Here is a 12,384-nt window from a genome sequence, read left to right as displayed (position 1 = left end):
CTATGTCCTTCACTCAGTCGCTCACACTCATGGTCCTCCCTCTGCAGGGTCTGTGCTCCTCCACCTGTTCCCCAGGCTGTCTGCCCCTTCTGAACTCTTAGGTCTACACAAACCTCTCCATTTCCTAAGGCTCTTCCATGGGCTTGGCGTCCCCTCCTGCTGCCTCTATTCCCCAGCCTTCCGTCACTACTTCCTGCCTTTTTCCCATACTGAATTCTAAAATTAAGACAAAGACATGTTACAAAGTGAACTCTTGGTCAAGGTATTTCAAAGATGTGCTACCTCTGACTTAAGGAACTGGAGCCAGAGAATCTGGATTAGCCTTTTTACAGGTAAAGAACAAAAATTCCTTATCGCTTACAGCTTTGAGGAGGTTTTTTGGAGTCCTCTCTAAAGAAAAAGAGTTCCCTGCTCAGGCATCCTTTGAGCTTGTGTCCATGGATCTAAAATAAAAATGATCAGATAAAAATTTTGTTCCAATATGTGTTCCTATCCTTTATTAAGGTTATAGAAAGCATACTAATTAGGTTAAACTGGATTATGCACACACATGTTTAGTTTCATTTTCTTGCAAAAATATAATTAATGGATCTTAGGATCGTCCTGGGTTCTGGAATGTTTTGACAAGAGTATCTTAGGGGAAAAAGATACATCTTAAGTGCAGTACAGTTTTGAAGGTATTGTTGTGGGGTTTATGAGTGCACAAAACACAGTTAGTTTTCCTCACAGTTGCTCAACACTGTGGTGCTTGCGAAGACTTTCCTATATGTGCACTGCATGGGTTGTTTTAGTTTCTGTTATCTATCTTTCTAGCATCTGTCTATGCTCTTATTTACAGAGCAGTGCTAAGAGATAGGGTCTATCACCACGTTGTCTCATATACTTGGCATTCTTTGAAGACAGGTGAAGAGCATGAGGCTCTATGGATGGTTCTGGGCCTTGGGGTCTTCTCAGGGGGATCTGGGGAGAGTGTCCACACTATGGAGATCTGTGGAGGCCTTCACTATCATCACCAGGGAAGACCTCTGAAAAGTCCTGAGGTCTAGTACCCCCAGTGAGAGCAGAGTTGGAGGGGGAAGTTGTGAGAGTCATGGGTATCTTCAGAATATGGAAGATGCAATCTGAGAGGAGAGAAGCCTTCTGCTCAAAGGGGTGAGAGTGTGTTTCAATAGCAGCTTTGTATGCAAAGCGTACATTAGTACCCCTATTAGTAAAGGTATTAAAGTGAAGTTGCTCAGTCGTGTCCAACTCTTTGCGACCCCATGGACACCAGGCTCCTCTGTCCATGGGATTTTCTAGGCAAGAGTACTGGAGTGGGTTGCCGTTTCCTTCTCCAGGGAACTTCCCAACCCATTGAATACTGATCAGTGATGGCAAATTAATCTTATTCTCTAATGAATGTACTGTGTATGTGAAAGTTGCTCAGTGGTGTTTGACTCTTTTTGACCACAGGCTGCAGCCTGCCAGGCTCCCCTGTCCATGGGATTCTCCAGGCAAGAATACTGGAGTGGGTTGCCATTTCCTCCTCCAGGGAATCTTCCTGACTCAGAGGTTGAATCCACGTCTCCTGCATTAGCAGGCATATGCTTTATCACTGAGCCACCAGGGAAGCCCCCATAATTGACACATAATACTGTGTAAGTTTAAGGTGTACAGCACAATGGTGTGATTTACACATTTTATGAAATGATGATCACAATGAATTTAGTTCATGTCCATCATCTCATGATGACACATTAAAAAGAAAAAAAATTTAACTTGTGAAGAGAACTCTTAGGATCTACTCTTACTTTCAAATACATCATACAGCAGTGTTAACAAGATATCACATGGTACATTACCTCCCAGGATTTATTTGCTTATAACTAGAAGTTTGGACCTTTGCCTATGGTAACCACAAACCTGATCTCTCTTCCTATGAGCTGTTTCTTTTTTTTAAGAGTCCCCATATTAGTGATATCATACACCATCAGTCTTTCTCTGTCTGACTTATTTCATTTAGCATAATGCTGTCAAGGTCCATTCCTGTTGTTGCAAACGATAGGATTTCCTTCTTTTTATGGCTGAATAATATGGGGCTTCCCAGGTGGTGCAGTGGTAAACAAGTGGCCTGCCAATTGGAAACTTAAGAGACAATGGTTCAGTCCCAGAGTCAAGAAGATCTCCTGGAGGAGGGCATGGCAACCCACTCCAGCATTCTTGCCTAGAGAATCCCATGGAGGAACCTGGAGGGCTACAGTCCAAAGGATCACAAAGAGTCAGACACAACTGCAGTGTTTAGCATGCAATGCTCATTATACAACCACATTGTTTATCCATTCAGCCATTGATGGACACTTAGGTTATTTCCATGTCTTGGTTATTGTAAATAATGCTGCTATGAACATGGGGGTACAGAAAAGACCCCCAGAGACAAAGGGGGAGTCTAATTGGGGAACAAGAGTGTGTATCTGAGTGTGCTCTGGTGAGGGCTGAAGGATGGTCCAAAAAGACTGTAGTTCAGGGGCACAAAGGGCTCTGGTGGGAAAGAGGTGGGACGAATGGCAGAGAAGACCTTGGTGGCCAAGATAAGGAAGCCAGAGGGGATGAGGTAGAGTGAAGAGGAGGAGTGACGATTAGGAGGACACAGTGGCTAGGGCATTCTGGAGCAAAGTGATGAGGCCAGCCATGGGAGCAGGAAATGCCAGTGAGAAGGGAGGGGCAAAACAAAAGCCAGTGATGTGGTGGGAAAGTGGGTGGGGCAGGACTCACCAGTGAGAAGGGAGACAATGAGGAGAGCCTGGACAGGTGCAGGGAGGGAAAATGCGCCTGTGGAAGGCACTCTAGCAGAGGCTGGGAGACCTTGTAGGGCCCACTGAGAAGGTGGAGGCTGGTGTCAGGGAGGCTCAGCAAGAGGGCTGTGGACACTGAAGTGGGGACAGTGGAAGCAGCATCTTCTCCAGGCTCCCAAACAGCAGAATGCCAGCTCTGGGAGGTTCCATACATGTACATGTATGAAGACACCTCACAGCCAGATAATGACATGCAGTTGTTGACAGTGGCCCTTATCAGGGACGTCCTTGGGAATGCGGAGGGCAGGGCAAAAGCCTCAGACAGGGAGGAACAGGAGCAGGGTGTCCTGGTGGGGTAGCGGCACCTGATGGTTACTCCCACCGTTTCCTGCACCCTGTTCCTCACCCTCATGGCTTGACCTCATATTCTCTTCCCTGGAGATTCCCCTCACATGTCATGCCAAGCCATCCTGAGGGCCTGGAATTGTACCAGCCATGCTGGGAAATGGCAGAAAGCAGAGAAGCGATGGATCCCCCTGCACAGAAGCAAAAGGAAGACTTGGACCACTTGAGTTTCTTTCTGGCAAGTTCTCCAAGCAGGGGAACCAGCAGACTGGGTTACCTGTGGTGAAGCTAGGAGCACAGAGATACTCTAAAGAGGTGGAGGCTGAGTGGAATGATCTTAAGGAGAGATCCTAGCAGCTTAGACCATGAGAGCAACAAGAATTAGCATCAGGGGACTTCCCTGGTGGTCCAGTGGAATCCACCTTACAATGCAGGCGCCTTGGGTTTAACCACTGGTCAGGGAACTAAGATCCCACATGCCATGGGGCAACTAAGCCCACGCTGCAACTCTTGAGCCAGTGCAATGCAATGAAAGAACCTTCAAGACACAACAAAGTGCCCCCACTAAGACCTGACGCAGCCAAAAAAAAAAAAAAGAATTAGCATCGAGAGTGCTGGCTCACCACAGACCAAAAGACACATCTGGAGCTTGGTAAGTTCCCTTTATTGCATCTCAGAAACAGTTCTTTGGGAAGGACTTTACAAGATTTGGGCTTTTATTAGATGATTTTGATGAGTGTTCAAAGAAGCAGGGGTTGCTCAGGATTGGACGCTGTCAGGAAAAAGAGACGGCTTTATGACTGGTATCTTCATTAATCTCATCTAGAAGGTGAGAGGGAAGAAGTGAGGCTGAAGCTGTGTGACAAGGAGCAGCAGCCCTCACGATACCCAGAAGAGGGGAATGTTCAGTCCTTTTTCTGGCTTGAACAATATTGTTGTTTTCAACTATGCTCAGACATGATTACACAATAAGCGTGTTTTTGTCTTGATCCGTCAGTCACAGATGGAGAAGGAAATGTCAACCTACTCCAGTATCCTTGTCTGGAGAAGCCCATGGACAGAGGAGCCTGGTGGGTGGGCTACAGTCCATGGGGTCGCAAGAGTCGAACACAACTTAGCAACTAAACCACCATCAGTCACACAGTGGCTTTATCTGATGTTGGTGATCTGTGAAATTGCTCCAGCTCCTAGACACACCAAGGTGTGATGGTTCCAAGCCAGCTCCTGACTGTCAGAGTTGTTTTTCTCTAATGATCCTCCTTGGCCAAAGACAAAATCAGACCACAGGCATGAATCCACGACAGCCAGATTTTTCACTTGTTGAGTTTGCTGATTCAGAGAATTCCCTGGGGGTCCAGCAGTTAGGACCACTGGAGGGGGCATGGGTTCCATCCCTGGTTGGGGAACTAAGATCTCGAATGCCATGGGGTGTGGAAAAAAAGAAAAACAAAACAGGAAAGTTTGCCAGGTGAGACCAGGAAGATGTCCAGAGGGCATAGTCTTTATTGGACCAGAGCTAATGCCCCCTCTTCTGTCATAGGATGAGTCATCTGATGTGACAATGACTGCACAGCAGCATTTAAGATTTTGGACAGGATACAATGACAAAAGATAGAAGGCAGGAGGAGAAGGGGATGACAGAGGATGAGATGGTTAGATGGCATCACCAACTCAATGGGCATGAGTTTGGACAAACTCCAGGAGATAGTCAAGGACAGGGAAGCCTGCTGTGCTGCAGTTCATGGGGTTGCAAAAAGTTGGACATGACTTAGCAGCTGAACAATAACAACAATGACCAACCATAACACAGGCAAGTACCAGAAACCAAAGGATCGTGAGTCTTGTGACAAGTCTTACAAAGCCAGAGTCCCAGATTATAAAACCCAAGCAATGAACACACTGAAAACATCCCAGAATACAGCAGGGTCCTTTAAAGAATCAGGTGTTTTATTTATCCTTATATCCACAGTTGTGCTTGCCCTGTAGTATGTAAATACAATCAGAAATACACTGCCTCACCCCCAACCACCACCAGTTGAGAGGAAATCAAGGTGTTCAAAGGGGCTTTGAACATCCTGTCGAGTCTTGTCATAACTGCATTGCTGGCAGGTAGGACGAGCAGTGGAAAAACCCCCAGTGGTATCTTTAAAATTACCCTACCAATGCTGGCCCAATGTTGCTGCTGATTTTTCTCTGCTTTGTGGGTAATATCACAAACATACTTGCTAAGTTTCTTTTTATTATGTCCACCTCCTTACATGTAGAAAAGCACTTCAAGGCTCTTTAATTCTTTGTCAGTTTTGTAGGGCTCCTGTGATGATCAGCACATTTGTTTCTAAAGCATTTCAATGTTACAGAATAACTCCAAATCAGCTACCTAGCCTATCAGTATAAATATTTAGTTTTGTTACTGGGCAGATCTGAGAGAGGGCATTGAATGGATATAATTTTTTAAATATTAAAAAAATATTTATTTATTTGTGGATGCACTGGGTCTTTGTTGCTGCACATATTTATTTATTTACGGATGCACTGGGTCTCTGTTGCTGCACTTGGGCTTTCCCTAGTTGGGGTGAGTGGCGGGCTGCTCTTCATTGTGGCGCTCAGGTTTTCCACTGTGGTGGCTTCTCTTGTGGAGCTCGGGCTCTAGGGTGCTCAGGCTTACTTGCTCCGTGGCATGTGGGATCTTCTTGGACCAGGGATCCAATCCATATCCCCTGTGTTGTCTGGCAGATTCTTAATCTCTGGACCAAGGAAATCCAAATGGATATAACTTTTGAGGAAAGCTTATATTTCAAGGGCAAATTTGAGTCTGATGACCCAGCTTGCTTAGTAATTTTTAATTTTACTAAGTATGTATAATCTATACACACAATTAAATAAGAATTATTCTGGGGAGTCTTTAGAAGGTCAGTTTAGGGTATGGCTAGTTCCCTGAGGCAAGCAACTGTGGGCTGTCCCTTTGTGGGAGAGGGAAGGAGGTGGCTGGGTTTAGAGTGACAATATTGGACAGCGATGTGTGAAGGAACAGCACCAGTTTACCACTGGTTAGGTGATTACCTGAAAGATGCCAAGGGTTTACTGTCAGTGGAAGTCTATATAGCACAGCATGGGGAGCCATTAAGACTAATGGAGACCCAGGAACTAAATCAACTGAAGTTTTCATACTTTTATTATTGCTGCTGTGGTTCTTACTTAAGGCGGATACACATCTTGGCTACTGGAGGTAAAGAAAGACTGAAATAAGCCAAGAGCCTCTGGTGATTTCCATTTAACTGAAGCTGTTCCCTAGTGCCTGTTCAAATTTATAATGAAAGGGAATGGGGCCAAGGAGAGAATTTTTAATTTCAGAACAATGGAGAAAACTTCTACAAGATAGTTTTATGGTACCAGTCTTTGTGTCCAAGGACTATGTTTCTTTTAATTTAAAAAATATATTCACTGAAATGTATTTAATAGACATATAACTAACCTAGGAAGATCAATTCCCCCCATTTTTTATTTTTTGCTGATATGAATTTATTACTTTTTGAAAGTAATTTTGCCCCCATAGGTAGATTTATTGTACAGGAGACAGAGATCAAGACCATCCCCAAGAAAAATAAATGCAAAAAAGCAAATGGCTGTCTGAGGAGGCCTTACAAATAGCTGTGAAAAAGGGAAGCAAAAAGCAAAGGAGAAAAGGAAAGATATACCCATTTGAATGCAGAGTTCCAAAGAATGGCAAGGAGAGATAAGAAAGCCTTCCTCAGTGATCAGTAAAAAGAAACAGAGGAAAACAACAGAATGGGAAAGACTAGAGATCTCTTCAAGAAAATTAGAGATACCAAGGAACATTTCATGCAAAGATGGGCTCAATAAAGGACAGAAATGGTATGGACCTAACAGAAGCAGAAGATATTAAGAAGAGGTGGCAAGAATACACAGAAGAACTGTACAAAAAAGATCTTCACGACCAAGATAATCACGATGGTGTGATCACTCACCTAGAGCCAGACATCCTGGAATGTGAAGTCAAGTGGGCCTTGGAAAGCATGACTATGAACAAAGCTAGGGGAGGTGATGGAATTCCAGTGGAGCTATTTCAAATCCTGAAAGATGATGCTGCATTCAATATGCCAGCAAATTGGGAAAACTCAGCAGTGGCCACAGGACTGGAAAAGGTCAGTTTTCATTCCAATCCCAAAGAAAGGCAATGCCAAAGAATGCTCACACTACCACACAACTGCACTCATCTCACACGCTAGTAAAATAATGCTCAAAATTCTCCAAGTCAGGCTTCAACAATATGTGAACCATCAACTTCCAGATGTTCAAACTGGATTGAGAAAAGGCAGAGGAACCAGAGATCAAATTGCCAACATTCGTTGGATCACTGAAAAAGCAAGAGAGTTCCAGTAAAACATCTATTTCTGCTTTATTGACTATGCCAAAGCCTTTGACTGTGTGGATCACAATAAACTGTGGAAAATTCTGAAAGAGATGGGAATACCAGACCACCTTACCTGCCTCTTGAGAAATCTGTACACAGGTCAGGAAGCAATAGTTAGAATTGGATATGGAACAACAGACTGGTTCCAAGTAGGAAAAGGAGTACGTCAAGGCTGTATATTGTCACCCTGCTTATTTAACTTATATGCAAAGTACATCACAAGAAATGCTGGGCTGGAGGAAGCACAAGCTGGGATCAAGACTGCTGGGAGAAATATCAATAACCTCAGATATACAGATGACACCACCCTTATGGCAGAAAGCAAAAAAGAACTAAAGAGCCTCTTGATGAAAGTGAAAGAGGAGAGTGAAAAAGTTGGCTTAAAGCTCAACATTCAGAAAATGAAGATCATAGCATCCGGTCCCATCACTTCATGGGAAATAGTTGGGGAAACAGTGGACACAGTGGCAGACTTTTTTTTTTTTTTTGGCTCCAAAATCACTGCAGATGGTGATTGCAGCCATGAAATTAAAAGACACTTACTCCTTGGAAGGAAAGTTATGACCAACTTAGACAGCATATTAAAAAGCAGAGATACTACTTTGCCAACAAAGGTCTGTCTAGGCAAGGCTATGGTTTTTTCCAGTAGTCATGGGAGAGTTGGACTATAAAGAAAGCCGAGTGCCGAAGAATTGATGCTTTTGAACTGTGGTATTGGAGAAGACTCTTGCGAATCACTTGGACTGCAAGGAGATCCAACCAGTCCACCCTAAAGGAGATCAGTCCTGAGTGTTCACTGGAAGGACTGATGCTGAAGCTGAAACTCCAATAATTTGGCCACTTTGATGCGAAGAACTGACTCATTTGAAAAGATCATGATGCTGGGAAAGATTGAAGGTGGGAGAAGGGGACGACAGAGGATGAGATGGTTGGATGGCATCACCGACTCAAAGGACATGGGTTTGGGTGGACTTCGGGAGTTGTTGATGGACAGGGAGGCCTGGCGTGCTGCGATTCATGGGGTTGCAAAGAGTTGGACATGACTGAGCGACTGAACTGAACTGAAAGTAGATTTAATCCTAGGAATTTTTTTCTTTTTGATCTGATGGTGAATGGGATTGTTTCCTTAATTTCTCTTTCTGATCTTTCGTCTTTAGTGTATAGGATTGCAAGAGATTTCTGTGTAGTAATTCTGTATCCTGCAACTTTACCAAATTTATTGATTAGCTCTAGTAGTTTTCTGCTGGCATCTTTAGGATTTTCTATGCATATTTATTTTCCAATTTGGATTTCTTTTATTCCTTTTTCTTCTTTGATTATCATGGCTAGGACTTCCAAAACTATGTTGAATAACAGTGGAGAGAGTGGACATCCTTGTCTTGTTCCTGATCTTAAGAGGAAATGCTTCTAGGTTTTCCACCATTGAGAATGATATTTGCTGTGGGTTTGTTGTATATGGCCCTTATTATGTTGAGGTATGTTCCCTCTGGGATTCCCAGGTAGCTCAGTGGTAAAGAACCCACCTGCCAATGCAGGAGACTTGAGCTCCATCCCTGGTTTGGGAAAACCCCCTGGAGGAGGAAATGGCAATCCACTCCAGTATTCTTGCCTGGGAAATCTCATGGACAGAAGAGCCTGGCAGGCTACAGTTTGCTGGGAGCCAGCACAGGAGATCCCACCCATGACAAGGTCATGCAGAGAGACCTGACGGGCGCGAGTCAGGTCTCAAGGGGTCCTCTGCCTGAGCATCTACCCCAAAACCAAAATCTGTCTGTTTACTGTCTGCTATACTATAGTCTTCTGACATTACAGGGGGCTATCCCCGACCACCTTTCTCTTGAAAAAGTTAACTTAGAGCTCCAACTGGTCTCCTGCATATGAAAGGAATGTTTCAGCTCAAATCCTGATGGCTCTCTAACATGCCTGACAGTTGGAGACTTTTACAACTTGTGATTGTTTACAGACCCTCAACCTTGAGAAGCATGAAGCTTAAAACATCTTAAAGATATAGAGCCTTTTAGAGCTAAGAATTAGTTTGAAGGATTTCATTGTTAATGTTTGCCGCCAGGCCTCCATATTCTTTATCTTTTAGGCACCTGAAGAATATTAATCAATGTAATTGGGATATAGAAAAAGGAATATAGTAGTTTTGATGTTAGCAATACTAGACTTTTGAGTTAATGAACTTTCTCTTTGTTATAAATCACTGTACTCCTCTTTCCTTGTTATAAACTGTTGTGTCCTTGCTATGTACAAATGTAACTTTATTTAGTGCTTTCTGAGAGTGGCACCAGACTTTGGGAAGAACACCACGATTAAGGTAAGTAAGTTTTCTGGTTGACAGACCCTTATCAGAAAAGGGCTGTAAAATGTTAATAGGCCTTTTGGCCAGAAGACGATGTAAATCACCTAAGACTTGTGTATACAGCTAGGTATGCAGAGAGAAAGCCTGGTCTCTATAAGAGTCAGGGCTGCTGACACTGCATAATTTTGTATTATCCATTGATCTCTATGTACAGCCAAAAGTATAAAAGGCTTTCCTGAACAATAAAGGATGGGCCAGTCACTGGAAAGACTGGTTTCCCCCATGTGGTCTTTTCTCCCTCTCCTTTTCAGGCTGAATTCCCATCTGGAGCGTGGAGGCTCACCACATCTACTTACTTGCCCTGGCTTCTAGACCCACGTGAGAGGGGGCCCAAGGCGGGGCACCCTCCGCTATTCAAGTGGGTGCCAGTGGCCTACTTAGATGGTGCAAACCTCTTGTCTCGAGGTTTTATTAGTTTTCCGCATAAACCAAGTTATTCAGCCTCTTTCCTTCACTAATTTTCCTACTACACTATTCTTTCCTAATCTTATATTTCTAATTAAATAATTCTTTCCTAAGACGCCAACTCCGTCTCCCCTTCGAATTACCCTGGATCCACCGGGGCTGGACCCTGGCAACAGTTCACTGGGTCAAAAAGTCAGACACAACTGACTAAACAAGCACACACGCATAATTAACTACATTATCATTAACTAAAGTGATCAATAATTTTTTTCTCCAGACAATGAAGAAAATTAGAGGACAGAAAATGAAATATTGTTTAGCTATTTTTTCTCTAATCATTTCATATCGTCTTACTACTTTCGAGGGAAAAAGAAATATAAGTAATCTTATCCAAAGGCATTTCATCATTTGTCACTAGATTGCCATTCTAAGAAATAAGGGTAAAATTTTTATTTAGTGACTAACGTTTTGTATCTGTTTCTTACTTGGAAACTGTCCAGACTTCCAGTCTTTTTTTTTTTTTTGGCTGGGCTGCATGGCATGTGGGAGCTTACCTCCCTGCACCCCCTGAAGTGGACCCCCTGGACTGCCAGTGAAGTCCCCCAGTCTTAATTAATTATTTACCTAAGATATTAAAGTTGAGAAAAGTTTAAATGTATAAAACAGACTGTGACATGTATACTTTGAAAAAGGTGACAGATGGTTTAGACAGTAATTTAGACCCTTGATATTTTTATCAAGCTGTGTGCTCAAAAGTTAATACTTAATACTCCTCAAAATATAAGAAGGGAAGAATACCACCTGCATTAAAAAAAAGTCTTTAAAAATTTTTTTAAAGACAAACAAGACAAATAATGTCTTTTTTTCATTATTATTAACTTATTATTTTTTTTTATAATATTGTATTGGTTTTGCCACACATCAACATGAATCTGCCACAGGTATACACGTGTTCCCAATCCCGAAACCCCCTCCCACCTCCCCTCCACCCACACACCATCCCTCTGGGTCATCCCAGTGTACCAGCCCCAAGCATCCTGCACCCTGTATTGAACCTAGACTGGTGCTTTGTTTCTTATATGATATTATACATGTTTCAATGCCAGACAAATAATGTCTTCATCAAGATTTCTTTACTTTTTGTTCTAAAGTACCTCCCAAACACACAATCTTGCTCATGCCAAAAGCTTCCTAAAGTGGCCAGTGCAATTCCAAACTTTGGTGAAATTGTGACAGAATGATAAGCATCCTATTAACAGTTAGTACTGTTAACAAGAAAAGATGAAGAAAACAGGTGTTTGGACCAAAAGAGGCACCATTTAGATTGAGAAGACCCTGGGAACTGGAGAGGCTCTTAAAAAGATAGTACTTAGTTAACTTTATCTTCCCTGAGCCTGACCAAAGGGCTAATGGTTTCACCAAGGAGTGGCCAGACAAACCTTCTGAAATAAAGCAATTCTCAGAGACACAAAGACAGGAGAGAAGAAGTCCCTAAAAGATTTGAAATGATGGGAGGCAAAGGAGTATGAATCTTGGGATTCCCCTTGTCCAGCCTGAGGATGGACTTGACCAGGCTTGGCATATTAACTTCATGGAGGCCCCCTGGATCCCAGCCCCTGGTGGTCATGCCTTTGTGGAACTTCCCTCCTCCTTGAATGTGGGCTGGACCCGTGACTTGCTTCTAACCAGTGGAATGCAACAAAGGAGATGGAATCCAGATGACTGCATTTACATGGTTACCTAAGAGGTAGCACCCATCTTGCTGGAGTCTCTCACTCTGATGCCACTTTTAAAGAAGCAACTTGCCTTCAATTTTATAGTCACAAGGAAATGAATTCTGCCAACAACCTGGGAGAGCTTAGAAGCAGATACCCGTTCTGTCAAGGCTCTGAAAAGAGGCCAGTTTTGGCTGATACCTTTTTTGTAACCTTGTTAGACCCTAGGTGGACTAGCAAGCTAAGCCATGCCCAGATGCCTGACCCAGACAAACAGTGGGGTAATGAGCACATGTGGTTTTAAGCGGCTGAGACTGTGGTACTATGTCACATTACAACAGAAAACAAACG

The sequence above is a fragment of the Oryx dammah genome, unplaced genomic scaffold, assembly GCF_014754425.2.
Source record: "Oryx dammah isolate SB20612 unplaced genomic scaffold, SCBI_Odam_1.1 HiC_scaffold_25, whole genome shotgun sequence".
Lineage (NCBI taxonomy): Eukaryota > Metazoa > Chordata > Mammalia > Artiodactyla > Bovidae > Oryx > Oryx dammah.
Note: the sequence above shows the minus strand (reverse complement) of the source record.